Source organism: Dasypus novemcinctus, chromosome X (assembly GCF_030445035.2).
Source record: "Dasypus novemcinctus isolate mDasNov1 chromosome X, mDasNov1.1.hap2, whole genome shotgun sequence".
NCBI classification, from domain to species: domain Eukaryota; kingdom Metazoa; phylum Chordata; class Mammalia; order Cingulata; family Dasypodidae; genus Dasypus; species Dasypus novemcinctus.
Genome location: NC_080704.1, coordinates 145,470,608 through 145,489,046, shown reverse-complemented (window position 1 = coordinate 145,489,046; position 18,439 = coordinate 145,470,608). Strand labels below are relative to the sequence as shown.

General features: G+C 39.3%; 1 non-coding gene and 1 pseudogene across 1 annotated transcript; both read right to left on the bottom strand.

The window, feature by feature from the left end:
- Positions 1-3,221: 3,221 nt before the first annotated feature.
- LOC101414849 (polyadenylate-binding protein 4 pseudogene) lies at positions 3,222-9,438 on the bottom strand (annotated as a pseudogene).
- On the bottom strand, positions 4,459-4,564 carry LOC111765375 (U6 spliceosomal RNA). Its single transcript, XR_002797750.1, has one exon. It is a non-coding gene; the product is annotated as a U6 spliceosomal RNA (small nuclear RNA).
- Positions 9,439-18,439: the final 9,001 nt, after the last annotated feature.

Sequence of the window (18,439 nt, the reverse complement as noted above, 5' to 3'; positions counted from 1 at the left end):
TGACAAACATGATTTCAAAGGAAATGTATTCCTTGAAAGTAATAACACTGAATGCCAATAGATTAAAAACACCTGTTGAAAGATTCAGATTGTAAGATTGGATAAGGAAATATAACCCATCTAGATGCTGTCTAAAAGAAACACATCTCAGACCTAGGGATTCAAGGAGGGTGAAAGTGAATTGCTGAAAAACAATCCTACAAGCAAACAATAACTTAAAAAAAGGGCAGAAGTAGCTATATTAATATCAGATAAAATAGACTTTAAATGCAAAACAGTTGTGAGAGACACAGATAAACACTACATATTAGTGAAAGGGATAAACTTTCAAGAAGAATTAACAATCATAAACATTTATGCTGCTAACAAGGGTGCCTCCAAATACGTGAGGAAAACACTGAAAAAACTAAGTGAAAGAATAAATGCCTCTAAAATTATAGTGGGGGACTTTAATACACCACTATCAACTTTGGACAGAACATCTCAAAAGAGAATCAATAAAGAAACAAAAACTTTGAACAGTATATTAGAGGAACTGGATCTAATAGACATAAACAGATCACTACACCCGAATACAGCAGGATATACATTTTTCTCAACTACACATGGATCATTCTCCAAGATAGACCATATACTAAGACACAAAGAAAGTCTCAATGAGTTCAGAAAGATCGAAATCATACAAAATAATTTCTCTGACCACAGTGGAGTGAAGCTGGAAATCTGCAAGGGCCAGAAGCTCAGATTTCACACCAAGATATGGATATTAAACAGCACACTCTTAGAAAATGGTGGATCAAGGAGGAAATCTCAAAAGAAATTAATAACAACCTTGAAATTAATGAAAATGATAACACAACCACGAAAACTTATGAGATGCAACAGAAGCATTACTGAGAGGGAAATTTATAGTCATATTTTCATAAATCACAAAAGAAGAAAGAGCTAAAATTGAGGAACTAACTGCACACTTGGAGAAATTCGTAAAAAAAAAAAAAAAAAAACCCAAGAAAGCAACCACAAACGAAGGAGAAAGAAATAAATATGAAAGATAAGAGCAGAACTAAATGGAATAGAAAATAAGAAAGCACTTGAAAAGATAAACAAATCCAAAAGCTGGTTCTTTGAGAAGACCAATAAAATTGACAAACCCTTAGCGAGACTAACAAAGAAAAAAAGTGAGAAGATGCAAATACACAAAACAAGAAATGAGAAAGGAGATATCACCAGTGACCCCACAGAAATAAAGACTATCATAAGAGGATACTTTGAAAAACTATATTCCAACAGAAATGACAATTCAGAGGAAATGGACAAATTCCTAGAAACACATAAGCAGCCTATATTGTCAAAAGAAGAAATGGAAAATCACAGCAAACCAATCACAAGTGAAGACATAGAATGAGTCATTAAAAAAACTTCCAACTAAGAAGAGTCCTGGGCCAGATGGCTTTACATGTGAATTCTACAAACCTTCTGGAAAGAACTAAAGCCAATCTAGCTGAAACTCATCCAATAAGTCGAAACAGAAAGAATATTGACGACTCATTCTATGATGCCAAAATTACCCTAGTATCAAAGCCAAACAAAGACACCACAAGAAAGGAAAATTACAGACCAGTTCTCTAATGAATCTAGACGCAAAAATCTTTAACAAAATACTTACTAATCATATTCAACAGCACATTACCAAATTGTAAACCATGACCAATTGGGATTCATTCCAGGTATGCAAGGATGTTTTCATAGTGGTTGCAGTTAAAAATGACAACTGAGGGGGTGCTCAGTTCCTAGCCAGGGGAGCTCTGTCACATTACCTAATGGAACAGCAACAATTCCCCAAGTGCAATGGCAAAGACCATAATAGATGATCCAACAAGTTCTTGATAATAGTGACTATGTTCGTGAGCCTGTGTGCCTGAAATAAGAACTAGGCCTAGAGCTGCAGGGTGCCTAAGATTTACCTCCTGAGAGCCACCATGTTGCTCAAATGTGGCCAGTCACTAATGCAAACTCAGTATATAAATGCATTGCCTTCCCCCCAGCGTGAGACATGACTCCAGGGATGACCCTCCCTGGCACTGAGGGATTACTACCAAGTACCAGCTGATGATGTAACTAGAAAACAACCTTGAATAAAAGGGACAACTCAGACCAGCAGAATATCTCAGCCTACATGTAATATCAGGAGTTAAAAACGCTTTTTGTCCTTGGACAAAAGGGGGAAATGGAAAGGACAAATGAGTTTATATGTCTATGAGTCTCCAAAAAAGAGCCAGGAAGTCATCAGAGGGGTCACCATTTTGCACACCTCAGCAGAGTCCCAGAGACAGCTAAAGTATATACAACCCCAAGTATTGGCTCTTCTAAGAGCTACAGAGACCCACAAATTCTATGGTCATGGCAGATGGAGTTCAGTGCCATGCCAGTTGGCCCTACATTGGAGTTTGTGTTCCTCAGTGTGATGGAGTTGTACTCAGATGTGTCCTTTGTTCCCAAGTCTCTACTGTTACTTTTACCTGACCTGTGGTTGGTGCTGGGGTTTAGTGTATACTCAGGGGACCTGAATATCTGGACTGTCCATGTGATAGAGAGGCCCTGAGCCTCAACAGACTTGCAACTCCTACCCTCTGGTTTATTGGACTTACCCCAGCCATCTAACATGGAGGTGAAGAAGGTCAACCACCACACCAGGGACCCAAGATTGCCTACTACTGAAAGCAGGAGATTTGCATCCACCATCCATGTGGAATCTAAGCTCCCTTTTGGTATAAATGTGGTGTGGACATAACCATTATGGGGTCCACAGGATGCAGGAATAGAGTATGCATTAGAGTGGACTTAATAATATTCTATTCATGAACTATAGTGATTAGTAATGGAAGAAAATGTAACATTTATGTGGAGAAAGTAGCCATGGTAGCTGCTGAGGTTAGAGAATGGGAAGAGGTGATGTGATGTGGAGGCATTTTCAGGACTTGGAGTTGTCCTGGGTGGTACTACAAGGACAGTGGACAGTGGACTGGGGGAGAGTGTAAACTATATTGTGGACCACTGACCATGTGGTGCAGAAGTGCTCAGAGATGTATTCACCAAGTGCAATGCATGTCCCATGATGATGGAGGAGATTGTTGATATGGGAGGAATGGGGTTAAGGGGGTGGGAGATATATGGGAACCTCATATTTTTTAATGTAACATTAAAAAAAAAAGACAAAAAAATTAAGTCTCTCTTATTCTAAAAACAATTTTCTTTAACTTCTCATCATCAATGGTGTCATCCAAGTTATTAATGTAGAGATTCATCCCCTAATATCAACTAATTCTCTCCTGTTTCAGCTGGATCAATCACCAGCACAGATGCTGGAGGATGTAGAAACAAAGGGTTTGGCTTTATTTGCTCAAATTTTCATTTTAACTCAGCCTGCCACTCAACTTTCTCCTATGCACAGCCTACAAAGATAACTTTCCTTCTAATATCTTTTCCATTCATCTCTTCCACAGCCTTCTTGGCCTCCTCATGTTTTTGTAACTCACAAAGCCAAAACCTTTGTATTTCCCACTGGGATCTCTTATCACCCTGACACTTAGGGTCTAATCAAACTGACTGAATAGCTCTTTTAGACTTTCAACATCCACCTCTTCCCCAAAGTTTTTGATATACATATTGGTTAATTCCTTAGCTTTTGCTTCAAGCTCAGCTTCCCACTCTTTGCAAGACTTAATTCTGCCCACAAACACTTTTTAGTCATTGAGAATCATGCCATTCATCTTCTCAATGTCCTTGTCAGCGGCCTCTTTGGTCTCAAATTAGACAAAGGCATAACCTTTAGAATCGTTCTCATCACACACCACCTTGCTGAACAGAATGTTTCCAAAAGCAGAAAAAGTATCGTAAAGTGCCTTACTATCTGCATTTGTCCAGGTTCTTGATGAAGACGTTTCCCATACCAGATTTTCTCAGAGACAGATCCCTCTGAGACCACATGATTCAGATTGTTTTTCCTTTAATCTCATCAATATTCATGGTGTCCAGGGCCCAATTAGCATCAGCCAGCTGCTGGAAGTTGACATAGTCATAACCCATGAAGTGGTGGGTGACCATGTCAAGAAAGACCCATATGGACTGCACAGGCCCTGCAAGACTGAACTTTTCATACACAAGCCCTCAGTTAAGTCAGATTGCAGGCTCCATGTACAGGGAGGCCATGGGATAGCTAATAGCTGTAGTGATCATCTCCCCAACCCCCAACCCTGAGTCCTGCCTGCAGGATTTCTTAGAAGTATCATGACAGGACAAAAGAAGTTCTTCTCCAAGACATAGCCCTCACTGCTGCTCATAGGTGCCAAGAGTTAAGCTAAGAGAAGCTGTAGTCAGATCAGATACACAGGAAAAGTTCATGAGATCCACAAGACAGCTCATGGGAGACTCTGCAAAACCGTAGACAAAAGGTTTAAAAAAAATACAGAATATCTAACCAATTTGCATGTCATCCTTGGGCAGGAGCCATGCTAATCTTCTCTGTATCTTCCCAATTTTTGCTATATAAGCTGCTGAAGTGCACAGTCTCCTCTCTCCTCTTTTCTCCCTCTATTCTCTTAAACCAAAATTATGCCATCTGCTTAAAACAATTACCTTTCCATCAGCATACCTCTAACACTCAGAACTGTAAACTTTTACCCCTAATATAATCCCCCAGGGGAGTTCTATCACAGTCCCTAAAGGAACAGCAACAATCCCCCAAGTGCAATGGCAAAGACCAAAATAGAATGAAGGTCCAACCATGAGCCCCTGATACTAATGACAATGCTTGTGAACCTGTGCACCTGAAATAAGAACAAGGCCTAGAGCTGCAGGGTGCCTAAGAGTTACCCCCTGAGAGCCTCCATGTTGCTCAATGTGACCAGTCTCGAAGCCAAACTCAGCATGTAAATATGTTGCCTTCCCCCCAGCATGGGACATGACTCCCAGGGATGAGCTACCCTGGTGCCGAGGGATTACTACCAAGTACCAGCTGATGATGTAATTAGAAAGTGACCTTGAATAAAAGGTTCGACTCAGACCAGCAGAATATCTCAGTCTACATATAATTCCAGGAATTAAAAATGCTTTTTGACCTGAATCAAAGGGGGACATAGAAAGGACCAATGAGTTTATATGGCTATGAGTCTCCAAAAAGAGCTGGGAGGTTATCAGAGGGGTTGCCCTTATGCACACCACTGCAGAGTCCCAGAGATAGATAAAGTAGATACAACCCCAGGTATTGGTTCTTCTGAGGGCTACAGAGACTCACAGGTTCTACGGTCATGGCAGATGGAGTTCAGTGCCATATCAGTTGGCCCTACTTTGGAGTTTGTGTTTCTGTGTGATGGAGCAGGACTCAGATGTGATCTTTGATCATAAGCCTCTCCTGTTACTTTCACTAGAACTGTAGTTGATGCTGGGGTTTAATGTATACCCAGGGGACCTGACTCTCTGGACTGACCATGTGATAGCCAGGCTCTGAGCCTCAACAGACTTCAGCTCCTACACTCTGGTTTATTGGACTTATCCCACTCAGCTAACATGGAGGTGAAGAAGGTCAACCACCACACCAGGGAGCCAAGAGTGCCTACAACTGAAAGCAGGAGAATTGCATCCAGCATCCATGTGGAATCTAAGCCCTCTCTTGATATAGATGTGGAGTGGACACAACCATTCTAAGGTCCACAAGATGGAGGAATATAGTATGGATTAGAGTGGACTTACTGATATTCTATTCATGAAATATTGTGATTAGTAATCAAAGAAAATGTGGCATTGTTGTGGCGAAAGTGGCCATGGAGGCTGCTGTGGGTAGGGAATGTGAGGAAGAGATGTGATGTGGGGGTGTTTTCAGGACTTCGATTTGTCCTGCATGATGCTGCAGGGATAGTTACTGGACATTGTATGTCTTTCCATGGCCCACTCGGTGGACTGTGGGAGAGTGTGGGCTATGATGTGGACCATTGACCATGAGGTGCAGTGGTGCTCAGAAATTTATTCACCAAATGCAATGAATGTCTCATGATGATGGAGGAGACTGTTGTTATGGGGGAAGGAGTGGGGTGAGGGGGGTGGGGGGTATATTAGGACCTCATATTTTTTTAATGTAATATTTAAAAAATAAAGACAAAAAATGTCAATGTGTTTCTGCTACTTTGCATCAGTAATATGTAAGACAATATATGGGAAATAACTTTTAAAGCAGTAAAACATTATAGCAATATGAGGTTTTATCATTATGATTTGTATATTGAATATTTATTGAATCGTTCTTAAATGCTAGAGACATTGTAGCAGTTGAGGATAGAGCTGAGAGCAAAACATACATAACTGACAATTGAACTATTCCATTCCTGTGGGTGTGAGAAACTTTGGTTGGAATATATCCATGACTCAATTTGAGTCTCCAGCCTCTTGCTAAGTCTGACATAAACAGAGACAGAGACACACATAGGAAAAGGGATCCACCTTATTATACTGATCTTACCATGTGAGAAAAAGAGAGGATTGCAGGAAAACAGAAACCCCAGGAGGATCGAAGACCTGCTTTTCTTCTCCTGAAGAGGCAGGCGAGGCAGTCCCTAAGATAAATGGTATTGTGGGCTCCAAGCCACTGTATGTTGCCCTGGCCCAGAAGAAGTAAGTGAGAAAGGTTCACCTTACTAAACAGCATATGTAGCAAGTGGCAGGAACACCGGTATCCCCTAACAATGCCATCTTAAATGTTTCAGCCTGCAGCTGGTGGCTACTTTGTGCTGGCAGTTTCACAGGCTGAAGGAAGACCTCTGTACAAACCCATCTAACCAGTTAGTACAGATGAGACCTAATCCAGGCTTGCAACATGGTGGGAGACCTTAAGACTCCCAAGGTATGTCAAGTGCTATATGCCAGTCTAGACCTCATCCAACTCTATGCCATTTGACTCCAACTGGTAATGCTCTGACATCTCATGTTCTCCCTACTACTGCTCAGAGAGTTGGGTCTGAGTGCCCTGACCACTTGGCTATGGACTTTGGTGGGGACTCATACTACCCAGGAGGGCTGACTGACTGCTGCCAATCTGGAGGTGTTCCCACAGCTGTGCAGAACAAAGCACCTCAAGCTATGGATGCTGCTGCTGCTCCTCGGGCTGTTGCACCATACAAATATGCCTCCAGGGCCCACAGCCTTCATTCTGCATCTTTGCAGACACCACACCCTTTGGTCCAAGTGCAGGGCCAGGAGCCCCTGACCGCCTTCATGCAAGCTGCAGCACCATCCCTCCCAGGGCGAGAAGCAGATGCGGGGAATGTTGGTTCCTATTCATTCAAAGAGTTTATTTAAACATGGCTGGAAAGATTTTGGGGATGCAGCTGGAGACAAACAACTCAGAGTTGTTGCACATGCTGGAGTCCCCAAGTCCCTTTACTCCAAGGTGGATGAAACTGTGGCATTTCTACAGGCTCATCATAATGAGATGGAAGCTGCCAAGAAGGTGGGCGCTGCTGCTGCTGCTACCTCTTAGACAAGGAAATACTGATTCAAAAGCCAAATAAACCCTCAAGGATTTCAACTCAAGGTTTAAAGACTTCAACACCAAAAACAATAACTTGCAAATTAATAAGTCATTTTGTCAGCTCACAACCTTCTTATCCCCCCAGTTCCCTGTAAGCCTATCATTTAGTCTCTAGCTCTCTTAGACAGCTTAGTTTGCTTATTTCATATCAGAGAGATCATGTAGTATTTGTCCTTCAATGCCTGACTTGCTTCACTCAACATAAGGTTCTCAAAATTCATCCATGTTATCCTATGAATTTATACTCCTTAGAGTCTCTATGTTGCTCGAATGTGGCCACTCTCTAAACCAAGCTCAGCATGTAATGCATTACCTTTCTCCCAGCATAGGACATTACTCCTGAGGATGAGCCTCCCTGGCACCAAGGGATTACTACCAATCACTAACTGGTGATGCAACTAGAAAAATACCTTGAACAAAAGGGGGAGAAGGTAAAGACAAATTAGTTTATATGGATAAGAGTCTTCAAAAAGAGTTGGGAGGTCTTCAGAGGGGTCGTGCTATGCACACCTCAGCAGGATCCCAGGGGCAGCCAAAGTAGATAGAATCCCAGGTATTGGTGCTCCTGAGGGATACAGAGACATAGTTCAGTGCCTTGTCAGTGGGTCCTGCTTTGGAGTTTGTGTTCCTGAATGTGATGGTGTTGGACTCGGATGTGACTTTTCTAAGATGCATCTTCTGTCACTTTTACTGAACCTGTGGTTGGTGCTGGAGTTGGAGTATATTCAGGACAGTTGAATCTCTGGACTGGTCCTCGAGCCTCAGCAGAGTTGCAGCTTCTACTCTCTGATTCGTTAGACTTATCCAGGTCAGCTGGCAGGCAGGTGAAGATGTTTGACTACTGCAACTGAAGAGCCAAGTGTGCCTACAACTCCAAGCAGAATCACATCCTCAGTCATGTGGGATCTAAGCCCCCTCTTGATATAGAGGTGGAGTGGACATCACCATCCCAGGGTCCATAAGATTGAGGAATAAAATATGGATTAGAGTGGATTTACTGGTATTGTACTATAGAACTACTGTGACTAATAAGGGAAGAAACTGTAGCATTGATGTGGAGAAAATGGCCACGGTAGTTGCTGAAGGCAGGAAGAGGGAAGAAGAGATGTGATGTGGGGGCATTTTTGGGACTTGGAGTTGCCCTGAATGATATTGCAGGGACTGATGCTAGACATTATGTATCCTGCCATAACCCATTCAGTATACTGGGGGAGAGTGTAAGCTGCAATGTAAACTGTAATCCATGCAATGCAGCAGTGCTCAAAATGTATTCACCAAATGCAATGAATGTACCACAATGATGATAGGGGTTGTTAATGTGAGAGGAATGGGGGGGGGTGTGGTATGGGGTATATTTTTTAATATAACATTTTCTGTGATATATGTATCTTCAAAAAATTCAATAAAAGAAAGAATTAGAAAAAAATATTTTGTATCAAAAGGTCATTAGAAAAAAACAAGTCATTTTGTATGAAAAGGTCAATTTTGAAATTCCTGTAGATTTTCAATTGTATGAATTTATTCTCTGGTTTCTGCTATGACCCAGAAAGTGTTAACTTTTTTCCTATTGTTAATTTTTATTTTATCCCCCACCCCCAGAAATTGCTTTTATTCATTTTACCCAAGTCTTAAGTTTATAAATAAAGGAAAAAACCTCCATGAAAAGGAAAGAGGAGAAAAAGAGGGAGTTGTTAAAAAAAATAAAGAGAAGATAGGGATGCTTGATTACCTTGGAGTCCACAAATTGAGGCTGTAAGACTGATATAAAATGCTACGTTCCTTTTAGTATCAAGGACTGGACTGTAGGGATCACAAAGCCTTGCAGCAGCTTCTGTGATATTCTGATTCAAATTATCCATACTATGATACTTAGATGACAGTTTTTATTCATTTGGTACATTATGCTAGTTTTCAAATACCCTAATATAATGGACCTTGTTTCTTGATTGTGGCAAGAATTAGGTGCCTGGTATCCCAGGGAGAAGATTCACCCCATGCTTCACAGCAGTTTACAGGAATTGAGAAAAGACTGTGAATTGAACTTTTGAATCTGGCCTCCCCACAGCCACCTAGTCAGCCAGGCCAGGCTGATGTGCACATGAGTTCTGCAAAAGTGAACAATGATAAAAAATTATTGTTTGCAAGTCTTCTTTGTCAATAACAAAGCTCATTTTTTATTCCAGCAAGATACTGCAGGCAGCCCATATTTCAAATTCAGTTAATCTCAAAATAATTCAAAAATCAAAGAGCTTATTCAACCATCAAGATATACCAGACTGACTCACTATGTATTAATAGAAGACACTGTGTTTTTGTGAGGGAAAGGGAAGAATCCAATATCAGAATCAGTGAAAGAAACACTAGTTTTGTTCAGCATAAATTGTTTTCAGATTATACAACTGCAGCCTGAATACTGAGAAAGATTGCCAAAGAATAGTTGATGACAGCATCATTCGCGTTCTCAACTGAAAAGTTGATCTCTAAAGTCAAGTGGCCCTTCCTTCTTCCTCTCACTTGGGTGTTTCCATCTCACTGGTTTCCCTTTTAGTTTTTAATTTCATACTACATCCTTGACATGGTTGCTATGGCATAAAAACTAGCAGGGATGTGGTCAGAGGCATCAGGTTTGCCGTTTGTTACAATATTATCATCTTCATACTATTTGGTATATGTATAGTTAGCATTTTGGCTTGTTCTGAGATTTTCTCCTCCATCCTCTCAACTGTCTCTTTCCCAACTAAGGGGAGAAAGTTGGGGATTGCCTAACTCTTTGAACCTCATTTTTCACACCTGTAATACATGGGCAATAAACACACCCTGGCAGATCCTCAGTAATTATTAGTTATCCACCCCCTAAACTTACCCTTTCTTAATTTTGCAGAAGAGAAGATTGTAACTGAGAGGGGTAAAGAGACTTGTCTAAAGTCACAGCACTGAGAATGGCAGAGTTGCTAGCTCTCCAAAGGCTCTCGCTGTCTTTTCCCTATGTAATATTTGCAGCTAAGTGAATGAGGTGAGGGAGGAAAACTGGCTCCTTGAGATATTATTCTGCATAGGGAGTGTCTATTACCATAGACTGTACAGAGTTCAATTTTGATGTGACACAGAAGTCAAACTTCCCAAGGTGTTAGAGGAGGATAGTTAATAATTTTCCCTTCCCAGAAAAGGGTGCTGAGGTTGAATGCTATCCTTCTTTACTCATTAATTTATCTAATTCAGGTCTATAATCTCTTATCCACAATTCCAAAATCCAAGAATATCTGAAAACTGATTTTTTGTAAGTTTGATGCCAAAAGTTGGACAGAAAAATCTGTTCTGAAATTGTATAAAGATTATTTATATTATTTATTAATCCAATTTAGGGTGACTGTTCCTTTGTTTTGCTGCAGATACATTAATGTGTTTGATTATGAGATGCTGCCCTGGACCATGCCAGGGGTGAAATTTGCAGGATATGTCCCACATTATTATTCTCAAATCTCAAAAAAAGTATTCCCAAATCAGAAGCACTTATCGCCCCAAAGGTTTTGGATAAATGATTGTGGACCTATAAATACTTCTTGAGTGTCTTTAATGTGCCAAGCATTGTGCTAGGTGCTGGAATTATGATAAGGGATGAGAATGATGATGATGTGGCTAACATTTACATAGTACTTCCTTGATGCTGTATGGTATTTACTGGTAATGCTTTCAACAACCTTTTGGAATGGATGCTATTATAAGTTATGGTTCCTGCCCTTAAGGAGCTCTCAGCTTCAGGATGGAAAACAGAATTGTATATAAGTAACTGCAACTCTATGTGATAGATGTTTAAAGAACTCTGTAAAGAAAATTCACACACTTATACTCTGCTATTGCTGCTACCTAGAACCAGACTTTATGCTTCCTAATGTCACACAGGGCTGAAATGTGGAGGGGAAAAATGCCCAGGACCAAGGAAAGAAGAGGTGGCAGCAATGGGAAAGTAAAGACAAGGATAAGGAATGGGTGGCAGGGTTGCTCAAGGGACCAGGCAGTATCAGGGGATAAAATTTAATAGGACACAATGACATCCAGTGAAAAGAATTGAAATTTAAGAGAATGTTGCTTGTTTTGTGGATTATGTCATGAGCACTTAATGCCCTAATAAAGGTAATTGTGACAGACAAGACTTTATTGAGAAGCCTGGCATGTTAGCTTTAGAAGAATTGGTGAGGGGCCATTTTTATATTTTAAGATGTAGCATCTCATTTTTCAGCACCTCCTTCCAAAGAAGTTTCTGGAGGTGAAACGTCAGGGTCCAATACTGTCTAATGGACAGGAGGTTTTCAACCTAAGGCCTGAGGGTGGCTGCTCAACCCCTCCTAAGTGAGGGTGACTTTCCCTATGAATATATCAAATAATGTATTGCCAGGCTGCAGGGCTATGATCAAGTTTTGAGATGTGAGAGTGAGTCCAACTTGATGTAGCACCTGCCTGTTTCCAGTGGAACTTTCTTCTTAATTGTTCATAGAAAATGCAAGACCTGATCCATTTTATTCAGGTGAATATCAATTACAGGTCTTCCCTGGCAGCTGGCCATGCTCCCACCCTTTCCTGTAGATAATTTATAGGCTGAAATGATTAAGGATGATATGCTACATTGCAACCATCATTCCCATAAGCAATGACACACAAGCAAACAAAGCAGTCTCTCTTTAATCGATAATTCTCATGGGTTGTCCAGACAGGGGACAATTATATAATTGTTGCCTTCATTTTTCTTTCCTTCCTGGGGTTAGGTGCTGAAGCTGGTAGGGCCATTATCCCCTGTCCCTTCTGGTGAGTTCTGTCTTGAGGCCTGCTTTTCTGTCAGAATAAGAACCTCAAGGGCACAGTGGGTAATAGGAGAGAATGAGCAGGTAGGGAGGGGATCTGTGAACAAGCAGTACTTACTTGGTAAGGCAGGATCTTTGGGGTTTACCTAACTGTAGGAGATAGGTGCAAGCTGAGCCATAAGTGCAAGCAGATAGGTGCTAGAAGAACAATAATGATTATAATAACATCAACAACAATTATCATTATTGTTATTGTTAAAAATGTTATAATGATGACTAGCATTGTTTGAACACCTACTCTGTGCTAGGGCTTTACATTCATTATGTCATTTGATGATAGGTATATTCATTAGCCCTAATTACCCCATGCTGCAAAGCTAATTTGTTGCAAAGTAATGCAGAGCCAGGATTCTTTATCTATTTTTGTCCAAACTACATTCTCTTTTAATTAGACTACACTGCTGCCTGTTAGAAAAGATATCATGTAGTAGAAGTAATGTGCTTGGAACTCTCTGGAAGAAGAATTGGTTTAAGAATCAGACTAGTCGGGAGCTGCTCAGGGCACCAGGCTATAAGGGATGCTTATCCAGCAATGGGAAATTTGGATGTGTGGACCTAATTAACTCAGGTCCTTATATTATTGGCTCAGTTACCTCCAAGGCACACAAAACCCTTGAATGAAAATGTAAAAATCCATTAATAGTTTAATATATTAATATATCCATCGAGTAATTTTGCAATACATACACAAGTTGCATGAAGCACTAGAGACTTGCCATCCATCCTCAGAAAAGACAGTTCCCTAAAGTGACAGTGGCAGTCAGTTGAAACTCTGAAAGAGAATAACACATGGTCTAGTACTGTATGCCGAGGATGAGTGATTTATTTTTCCATCAAAATTTTAAACATTTTTAATATGCCCCGTAATATATGTTGTGATTTAGCAAATGGCATTTAATCAATCCCTTAATTTGAACATAAAGAGGTATTAATTTTATTATGAGAATGTTAGTTTGTTTTCTTATTTCTCTTTACTATTTTCTTTTCTCCTCTTCTGCTTTGTTCTATTCTCTCCTCTCCCATTCCCTCCTCCTTCCCCTTTATACTCCATTCTCTCTTTTTCACCAAGTGTCATTTCCCCGGCCTCGTGAACATAGGCAATGCCACAGATATGAACAGAATGACCTGTAACCACCAATTTAAGCACCAGTTGTCAGAACCCAGTCCCCTGGATTTTCTTTCCACATGTGTACTCTATGTTCTCTTTAGGTCAAAATGTGATTTAAGTAACTCTGTGACAAATCTAGGAAATGACTTTGCTGTTGAGGATTGTTCTATCATCCAAGTACACGGGAATCAGAGAAATAGAATTCTCTTTGATTTTAAACTGTCGGTTCCTAGGAAAAGGCAGTGGGGGAACATTTAAACACAAATTGTATGCTGGTATTCACAATATTAATGGAATCGAGAAAAGCATTATCAATAATATTAGACAGGGACCTGGCTCCACACTTATTGATTTGTCTCTGAGATCCTGCAGATAATAGGGGAAATGGCATCTACTTGACATGTTCTTGTTTCACTGCCTTATTTTTGGGGCTGTTTTTTCCTACATACGCTAATGTTTTACATCAAAGAAAACTGGATACTTTTGTTATAGGCTATCTATGTTGACTAAGAGAATCGCAATAGGTCATTTTACACACAGCAACCTATAAAAAAATTCAAGTGACTGTTTAGTTTCTTTAAAACATTGTATAAAAAAAGTTAGAGATGGTAACTGAGCTAATTTAAAACTGAGCTCTCTAGAGATGGTCCAGATCAAGATATGACTTGTTCAAGGTTGCCTAAGTTAATGTCCGAGTCAGGATTAAAGTTCAGACTTTAAGACTCCTAGAAAAGCATGCTCATTGATGTAAGGAAGTATTGTTATGATTTTTAAAATAACAAATTATTATATCATATAATTCTCAAAATCTTCCCAAAGTTCTGTGAATATATTCCGCAATGGTTTACTGGAACATTGTTCAACTCCAGATGCAGTCTCTAATCCTGGGTCTGTTATGGACTTTTGTGACATTGGACAAATCCTTTAACCTCTTTCGGTCTCATTTCCCTCATTTGTAAATAAAGTAAACTAGTATCTGCCCCATCTAGCTCACAGGATTCTTGGAAATCTCAAACAAGATTGTGGACAAGAAAGTTCTTTGTAAAATATAAAATGTTGTAAAGGTGAGATTTATGGTAATATTCATATCTTTAAAATATCCCCAGAGGAATTTACCTTTCTTCATTTTTAGTTTTCAAGGTCACGTTATGAATTTTTTCAGCTCTTGGCACTTTCCCCTTCTTTCTTTCTAGAATACACAAATACACAAATAAACAAAAATTACATATTATGATTGCATTTATATAAAGATGACCATATTAGTACTATATATTAAAACATATTTCTTTCATAGCATTAATATAGAACTGCCATGTAATCCAGCAATCCCACTGCTAGGGATATAGTCACAGTAACTGAAAGCAAGAACACAAACTGACATTTGCACACTGATTTTCATAGCAACATTATTCACAATTGCTAAAATATGGAACTAGCCCAAGTGTTCATCAGCTGAAGAATGGATAAATAAAATGTCATATATACATACAATGGAATACTGTTCAACTGTAAGAAGATGAAATCGGGATGCATATGACAACCTGGATGAAGCTAGATGAAATCATGTTGAGTGAAATAAGCCAGACACAAAGGACAAATCTTATGTTGTCTCACTAACATGAACTAAATAAAATCAATGAATACATGGAAGTAAACTCTACAGTACAGTTTACTAGAAGACAGAATGAGGTTTGAGATGGAGGAGCTGATGTTTATTGTATGTAGCATTATTAGTAAGGTTAATTATAAAAGTGTAGAAAAGCATAGAGTTGAGAGTAACACATTAGTGAGTAAAATTAACACTGCTGATTTCTAAATGTGATTGTGGCTGAAAGGGGTAGTCTTTGCACACAAATATCATTTGAAAGGAACTAGAGTATAATCTAGGGAATATATAATGCAGAGATTTCAGTGTTGGATGAAGATTATAGTTAACAGTATAAGTATAATAATGATCTTATTTACAAAGTGCTGAGAAAATGGTGGTGCAGGGGAAATTTACAACTAATATAACTTATGGATGATAGTTAACAGTAATGTAATATTTTGAAGCAATGGCAAGAGGATATTATTTCAATACTGAGGGACAACAATAGGGGGTATAAAGAAGTATGGGATTTTTTCCTTTGGAGTAATGAAAACATTCTAAAATTGAGGTGATGACAGCAAAACTCTTTGATGAAAATGAGAGCCACTGAGTGTACACATTGGATAGATTGTAGAAAACATGGGACTATATAGCACAGGGAATCCAGAGGTGAATGATTGATTATGGTTAACAGGACAAATATAAGAACATTTTCTTATGAATGATAACAAATACAAAATACTAGTATAGGTTGTTAATAATTTGTGGGTTGGAGGAAAATATACCAAATGCAAAATATGTTCTAGAGTTAGAAGTAATGTTTTGATGATGCTCTTTAACAGTTTGTAACAAATGTTTCACAAGAGTGCAAGGTGTTTGTGGTGGGGTGATGTATGGGAGCCTTGTATGATGATATGCATGTTTGTTTTGTAAATTCACAAATTTTACTATACATTTATTTTGTATGTACGTTCATGTATGAATATTATACATCAATAAAATTTTATTTTTAAAAACTCTTTTTTCTTTTGATTTTAAAAGAAAGTAAAATGTTTTTGTGGGTCCCTAAAAGTAAATGGGAATTAGTCACTGTGCATAATAGGTCTAATGAATGTGAGTACTCGTGGATTGGGCCAACCCTCCAACTGAGGAAAACTAGCAAAGTTGGAAAAAAATATAAATAACATTCATTTTCAGACACTGGAGAACAAACATGGCAGTGGAAAATTAGAGGACCAAGATTAAGGAGAGTAGAAAAGCCCAGAGAGTTTGGTGCCATCTTCCCCTCAACACATTTTTTCTGGGTATATGCCCAGATGAATTGAAAACACAGGCACGAATAGATATATGCACACCAATATTCATAGCAGCATTATTCACTATTGCCAAATGTTGGAAACAAACCAAATGTCCATGAGCAGATGAATGAATAAGCAAATTGTGGTATATATATATACAATGGAATATTACTCAGGTGAAAGAAAGAATGCAGTATTAACACATGGGATAACATGGATGAATCTTGAAGACCTTATATTGAGTGAAGCAAACCAGACACTGAAGAACAAATATTATATGTCCTCATGCAATATTTGATGTGAATTAAGGAAACTGAGCAGATAGCTAGAGTGTGGAAGATAGGTTTACAGGAGAAAGAAAGGGAGAAGAACGTTGTGAGCCAATGCCTATATGGACAAGATCTATGATATGTTGGAAAGGAGTAGTTGTGCAGTGAATGGGCATGACAGAGGTACCTTGAGGCTACTGGGTTGGGCAGTACAGATTTATGAAGGGGGTAGAATGTGGAGGGTGTGTTGCACTGTTCATGGAACTGGGGGGAGAGTTTGGGGAAAGAGAGGGCAAAATCTGGGGATTGGCAGATATTTGATTGAAAATACAATGTTGAGAATGTTCTTTGGAAAATATAGCAGAGGAGGGTTACAGGTTTAGTGTGTTGGATATGTGGGGCAAGCAGGACAAGACACACCTGGGGCAGGCATCTCGGGCGTGTGTGAGTGTTTATCTTGTCATATTGTGTTGTATCATTGGGGGGAGACACAAATAATGAGCAGGAAGGTGTTGGACTCCCTTCTGGGGCAGTCCTATTATGTTCTCAAATAGAGTGGCAGGAGTCTCTCAAGAGCATAGTTAGTGCCTAATGGGAAAGGACATGCCAGTATGTCAAGGCCTCAATGTTTTTGCAAGTAACTTTGAATCTTTTTCTTCAAGGAGTGAAGGCTGGTGGTTGCCATCGGTCCCCAGGGGAGGGGGAGGGGGGAAGAGAATAGAAGGAAAATGGGGCAATGTTGGGGTGATGGAAATATCCTACATGATCTTGCAGTGATGGACACAGACCATGCCGAATTTCATCAAAATTTATAAAAGTTTATGATCCAAAATGTAAACCATAAAGTAAATCATTGACTATGGTTAATAGCAATGTTTCGATATTTGTACACCAAAAACCAATTGTACAAATGTACGATCCACATGTAAAATTTTAATAGGAAAAAAGTGAAAAGAGGGAGAATGGTGGGTATAGGGGAATCCCCTACATTCTGTACATGACTTTCCTGTAACCTAAAGCTTCTTTGAAGACAAAATGAAAAAAATAAGACTGGGGGTATAAATGGAAAAAAATGTCACTGTACACACAAGAGAACAGATCTTACAGTGATGGAATATGTAATGTCAATTTTAAAAAATAATCTGTATTATTTTCTTATTTTTTATTATTCCAAATTTCTTTTCAATTTTTTGACTTTTATTTGTTGTTTTAAACACTATCACTATTATTTCATTTTCTTATTAATTTTATTTGGTTATTTTGTTGGCTTCATATCTGAAGAAGTTTTCGATCACTTAAGTGTTACAAATGTGGCAGGGAATGTTCATTGATGTGGGGTGTTATTGATAAAGGATACATGGGAGTAGGTTTACCTGGGGCACACCTATAAAGCACATGATTTTGTTCAAGCATTGATGGGCCATTTTCACAGTGGGTGGAGATTAACACATTAACCAAAAGAATATTGAATTCCCATCCTGGGGAGCTCTGCCACACTTTCTAATGGGACATCAAGAAACCCCCAAGTACAGGGGCAGAGACTATGAAGGATGAAGGACCATTGATGGACCTTTGATAATGATGACTGTATTTATAAACATTTACTTATGAAATTGAAACTTAACCTAGTATTATAGGATGCCTAAGAGTTACCTCCTGAGAGCCTCCTTACTGCTCGACTATGGCCATGACTCCCAGGGATGAGCTGCCCTGGCACCAAGGGCTTGTTACCAAGCACCAC